This window comes from Rattus norvegicus, chromosome 15, assembly GCF_036323735.1.
Source record: "Rattus norvegicus strain BN/NHsdMcwi chromosome 15, GRCr8, whole genome shotgun sequence".
Lineage (NCBI taxonomy): Eukaryota > Metazoa > Chordata > Mammalia > Rodentia > Muridae > Rattus > Rattus norvegicus.
In genome coordinates, this window is record NC_086033.1 from 8128364 (window position 1) to 8134869 (window position 6506).

The 6506-nt window shown below is 45.7% G+C and overlaps 1 pseudogene; it reads left to right on the top strand.

Annotated features, from left to right (window-relative positions):
* The first annotated feature begins 1151 nt into the window (after positions 1–1151).
* Positions 1152–5945, top strand: LOC134482255 (igE-binding protein-like; annotated as a pseudogene).
* The last annotated feature ends 561 nt before the right edge of the window (positions 5946–6506 follow it).

Consider the following 6506-nt stretch of genomic DNA (forward strand, 5'->3'; position numbering starts at 1 on the left):
AATGATTTTGAGTATGACATACCATCGCATCACATTTACTCCGATGTGAGGAAATACAGTAATTTCATTAAATATTTGTAAATAGCCCTCTTGTTCCAATGTAGAGAGTAACAAATAGTGTTATATAGGAACACATGCGTGAATGGGGGGCAGTGCTAGAACTGTGGCAGACCTCAGTCTAGTCTCTCCACTTACAGTTGATTTGAGTCATCACAATTTTGAGAAACAGAGTGAAGGAGATAGGAAAAGAATCCATGCCGCCCCTCTGCTTTGAACTCCTGATTTCGTCCACATCAGCGTTCTCAGTGCCCAAGGCGCTGAGCACAGTTTCTCATGAAATAATAGAATAACCTCAGGCCTCAAATAAAAGCCCCCACAACTCTCAGCTCTGCTAATTAAAATATTTGTTTTAGACTCTGTTTTCCTTAGTGCCATAAAGATTTTTCTGTTTTTTTTCCGTACTTAAATCATCACTTTTAAAATATAATACAATGGTATTTTTATTGTTTGTGACAACATTAATGTGTTTCTAATTCTTTTGATTATTAAGAATGCATGCGAGCCCAGTACTACAGAGGTGTGGAAAGCCGCAATAACATTCGCCATCACAAGATGGCGCTGGCTTCCACTGCGCCCCACATGGAAAGCCGGGATAGCATTCGCCATTACAAGATGGTGCTGGCTTCCTCGCGCCAGCCCGACTTCCTTTCAGGAAGTTAGCTGTGTGCGCATGTGCAAGAGTGTGTTCACGCCAGGTCTTTGCCCACTCCGGGGCATGCCTATGAGATCATGGGTAAGTGACCAATCAGGTGTGGACGCGCCGTGCTAGGGTGTATATAAGCTGCACCATTCTGGGGCTCGGGATCCTCCTCTTTAAGATGCAATAAACACTTTGCTGCAGAAGGATCCATGTGTCCGCGCGTGTTCTTGCTGGCGAGACGATAGCGCGGTACATCTGGTGCTGAAACCCGGAAGAAACGCCACACCATCGCCAGGCGCTGAGGGGACCCTCCATTCGCGGAGAGAATCCAAAAGCTGCAGGACGCGGGTAAGCTCTGAGAGGCATGTTTGGTCTTGATCTCTCTCACTTCTCTCCCCCATTAGAAGATGCAGCGGAGGCTTTTGTTATTGTTTTAGCAGCACTCATTCTTTCTCTTTTGGTTTTTGATTTTGCGGCTGCCGCTAGGCACAGTCAGAAGTCGTGCCTAGAAGATGGGAAATGCCGCCCAACAGTAAGAGCAGGACAGAGAGCGCTAGGGGAGTTACAGGACAGCATGTCAGAAACAGAGCGGGATGAAAGATTAAAGAGCTCAAAGAGAAAAGGTGCACATAAGAAAAAAGGCCCTTCCAAGGACTTTAGATCCAAGGAAGCAAGAGATAGGGGAAAGGATGCCCCGGGAGAGAAACACGGAAAGGAGTAGAAAGCCCCGAAAAGGAAAAGCCTTTATCCGTTAAAGGAGTTAGAGGTTTTGGGGCTTGATAGTTCAGAAACAGACAAGCTTAGCCCCTCTGAGGAAGAGGATTTAGAAGATGAGGCAGCTCACTATGAAGAAGAAAGATACCACCCAGATGAACGACGAGCTAACAGCTTGGGTAAAAAACAGAAGAAAGTGGGAGGAGGAAACCATGCGGTTTCCCGGCCTATAAGCCCCAGCGCCCCTCCATCTTACATGGAAAGATTTCACTCAGATTCCTACCTCACTGAAGATGAACAGAAAAAGATACAGCAGGCATTTCCGGTGTTTGAGGCTGCCGATGGAGGCCGTGTTCACGCACCAGTAGAATATATTCAAATTAAGGAACTTGCCGAGTCGGTCCGTAACTACGGAGTTAGTGCCAAATTTACTATTGCTCAAGTCGAGAGGCTTGCCACTCTGGCCATGATTCTAGGAGACTGGTAGACAACAGTGAAGGCTGCGCTCCCTAATATGGGACAATATATGGAATGGAAAGCCTTGTGGTATGACGCCTCTCAGGCACAGGCCAAAGTCAATGCCATTGCTGAAGGCAATCAGAGAGATTGGACACTTGATCTGCTAACAGGACAAGGGCAGTATTCCAATAATCAAACAAATTATAACTGGCGAGCATACACTCAAATCTCTGCTGCCGCCGTTAAGGCGTGGAAGGCACTTTCCAAGAAGGGAGAGTCTGGGGGGACACTTAACAAGAATTATACAAGGCCCCCAGGAGCCATTCTCAGACTTCGTGGCTAGGATGACAGAGGCAGCAGGCAGGATCTTTGGAGACCCTGAACAGGCAATGCCTTTAGTGGAACAGTTGGTCTATGAGCAAGCCACACAGGAATGCAGAGCAGCTATTACACCTAGGAAGAGCAAAGGGTTACAGGACTGGCTGAGAGTTTGCCGAGAACTTGGAGGCCTGCTTACTATTGCCGGCCTCGCGGCTGCTGTCCTACAGGGCCAAAAGCGCTCAGGTACAGGTGATCGCAGGGTCTGCTATAACTGTGGCAAACCAGGACATCTGAAAAAGGAGTGTCAGGCCCTCACAAAGAGGAGAGCACGAGGACTGTGTACTAAGTGTGGGAAAGGCTATCATTGGGCTAGTGAGTGTTGCTCAGTTAAAGATATCAGAGGCAGGCTTATTCAGCCTGGACCTCCCCAGGCAGAAGGGGGTGAAAACACTCCAAAAAACGGGTATCTGGGCCCCATGTCTCAGGGCCCCAAAACATATGGGACTCCGGCTCACAACAAACGGACACCACAGTTCACAGAGCTACAAAAGGCTCAGCAGGAGTGGACCTCCGTTCCACCACCCAATTCATGCTAATGCCACTGATGGGTGTGTAACCTGTCCCCACTGACTACAAAGGCCCCTTACCCGTGGGAAGTGTCAGCCTTATTTTGGGTCGATCCTCCTTAACCTTAAAGGGACTTATTGTTCACCCTGGAATAATAGATCAAGATTATACGGGAGAACTTCAAGTTCTCTGCTCTTGCCCTCAAGGTGTTTTTTCCATCTCCTCAGGTGACAGGATTGCTCAGTTGATTATCCTTCCAAGCTTACATGATCATTTTCCTTCTTCCGGGGTCCCTAGAGGCACCGCGAAGTTTGGCTCTTCCGGGACTGATTCTGCTTATTTAATGATGGACCTTAATTCCAGACCCTTTTAGAGTTGAATATAGAAGGGAAAACTTTTATGGGAATTCTAGATACAGGGGCTGATAAGAGCATTATCTCCTCTAGTTGGTGGCCTAAGGCATGGCCTGTCACTCAATCATCCCATTCCTTACAAGGACTAGGGTATGAGGCCAGCCCCACTATCAGCTCACGCTCCTTGATCTGGCATGTTCCAGAAGGCCAATCAGGAAGGTTCATTCCTTATGTCCTCCCTCTTCCTGTTAATTTGGGGGAGGGATATCTTACAGGGTCTAGGACTGACATTGACCAACGAGTACTCTCGACAAGCTGTCGAGATTATGAAGAGAATGGGTTACAAGGAAGGAAAGGGATTAGGAAAAAAGGAACAAGGAAAATTAGGACCAGTCCCACAAGAAGGTAATGTAGGAAGGTAGGGCCTGGGTTTTTCCTAGGGGCCATTAAGGGTTCTATGCCCATACCCTGGCTCACGGAGAAGCTACATGGGTTCCTCAATGGCCTCTATCCTCTGAAAAATTGGAAGCTGCCACTAAGTTGGTTAATGAACAATTGCAGCTTGGTCATTTAGAACCCTCTATTTCACCATGGAATACTCCTATTTTTGTGATAAAGAAAAAATCAGGAAAGTGGAGACTTCTCCATGATTTGAGAGCCATTAATGCACAGATGCGTTTATTTGGCTCGATCCAACAAGGCCTACCCTTGCTCTCCGCCTTACCTAAGCAATGGAAGATAATAATTACAGATACTAAGGATTGTTTCTTTTCCATCCCCTTGTATCCACAAGACAGACAGAGGTTTGCATTTACTATACCAGCTGTTAATCATCTTGAACCTGATAAGAGATTTCAGTGGAAGGTCCTGCCTCAAGGCATGGCCAATAGCCCCACTATGTGCCAACTATATGTGCAACTAGCCCTTGAACCTATAAGGAAGCGATTTCCATCTTTGCTTCTGATTCATTACATGGATGATATTTTTATGTGTCAGAGATTTAACAACCTTACAGACCTCATATCCCATCTTAATCAAAACATTGGGACAATGGGGACTCAAGTCGCTACAGAAAAGGTTCAAATTGCAGAAATTGGCTTATTTCTGGGATCGGTCATTTATCCTGAAAAAATAGTTCCTCAGAAATTAGAGGTTCGCAGAGATCATTTACATACCTTAAATGATTTCCAAAAATTCTTGGGAGATATAAATTGGCTGAGACCATTTTTAAAGATTTCCTCTGCTGAGTTGAAACCTTTATTTGATATTTTGGAAGGGGACTCTCATATTTCCTCTCCGAGAACATTGACGCCAGCCGCAAACCAGGCCTTACAAGTTGTAGAAAGTGCCTTACAGGATGTTCAATTACAGCGCATTGATGTAACCAAGCTTTTTGATTTATGTGTTTTCAAAACTATGCAATTACCAACAGCTGTCTTGTGGCAGGATAGGCCTTTATTATGGATCCATCCCAATGCATCTCCTGCTAAGATTATTGACTGGTATCCCAATGCTCAGCTTGCACCCCACGGGTTGAAGGCAGCTATTACTCATTTTGGGAAAGAACCCAAAATTTTGATAGTACCATACACAGCCATTAGGTTCAAACATTAGCTGCTACCTCAAATGCTTGGGCAGTGTTAGTTACTTCCTTTGCTGGACAGATTGATAATCATTATCCAAAACACCCGATCCTACAATTTGCTTTAAGCCAAGCCATTGTGTTCCCACACATAATGTCTCAGGAACCACTTGTTGATGGGGTTATGTGGTCAATAATAAGGTAGTATCTAAGCAGTGTAATGAAACCTCACCTCAAGTTATGGAATGTTTAGTGGTGCTGGAGGTCCTCGAGGCCTTCCCAGGCCCGCTTAACATTGTGTCAGATTCCTCCTATGTGGTTAATGCAGTTAAGGTTCTTGAGGTGGCTGGATTAATCAGGCCTTCCAGCAAACTTGCTCAAATTTTTCAACAAATTCCATCTACCCTTCTCGGCAGGAGATCCCCTGTATTTATAACACGTATTAGAGCTCACTCAGGCCTTCCTGGTCCAATGTTCCGTGGAAATGATCTAGCAGACCAAGCTACACGAGCGATTGCGGTTGCCTTGTCCCCCCAATTAGATGTAGCAAAAGAATTTCACAGACAATTTCGTGTGACGGCTGAAACTTTACGCCGCTGATTTGCTTTGACTAGAAAAGAAGCTAGGGAAATAGTTACCCAATGTCAAAATTGTTGTCAATTCCTGCCTATAACCCATGTGGGAGTTAATTCACGAGGAATCCGACCGCTACAGGTCTGGCAAATGGATGTTACTCATATCCCTTCTTTTGGAAGACTTCAGTATCTGCATGTTTCTATTGATACATGCTCTGGCATCATGTTTGCTACACCTCTAACAGGGGAAAAGGCCTCCCATGTAATTCAACATTGCCTCGAGGCGTGGAGTGCTTGGGGTAAACCCAAACTCCTTAAGACAGACAATGGACCAGCTTATACTTCTCAAAAATTTCAACAATTCTGCCACCAGATGGATGTGACTCATCTGACTGGTCTCCCATATAATCCTCAGGGACAGGGCATTGTAGAATATGCCCATCGCACTCTCACATCCTATTTAATTAAACAAAAAGGGGGAGTCGAGGAGGCTCTACTCTCAGTACCAAGAGTAGCTGTTTCCATGGCACTCTTCACCCTTAATTTTGTAAATCTTGATGCCCAAGGCCATACTGCAGCCGAACGTCACTGTTCAGAGCCTGATAGACCAAAAGAGATGGTAAAATGGAAAGATGTTTTGACTGGTCTATGGAAAGGCCCAGATCCTATTTTAATAAGATCCAAGGGAGCTGTTTGCGTTTTCCCACAGGAAGAAGACAACCCATTCTGGCTACTGGAACCACTGACATGAAGAATTCTGACGCCTAGAAATGACTCCCAGATGGATCCCTCGGAAACTACCTCTAGCCCTCGCACTGCCTCTTTGGATTTGGATTCCTAGTACTTCAAAGAATGGGTGGGGGTGGCTCTGTTTGTGCAGCCCTATGCTGTGGATTAGTGTTCATGCTATGGTTGGTTTGCAAACTCAGATCTCAACAGAAACGTGACAAGGTCGTTATCACTCAAGCACTTGTGGCCATTGAACAAGGGGCCTCCCCTGGAATTTGGTTATCTATGCTCAGGAATTAGTCGGTATCTGAGTTCTCTGCTCTTGCACCGCATGGATTTGTGGATCCATTGCACTGGGATGAGAGAGACTCAATGATTCTTTGATCAGCCCTTCTATATCACTGAGGTTTCCTCATTGCATGTGATAGGGTGATCATGATTTCCCCACTAAATCATTTCCTGGCTGGCCTCTTTTGTAGAGTTCGCCCTAGGTCGTTTAGCAGTTA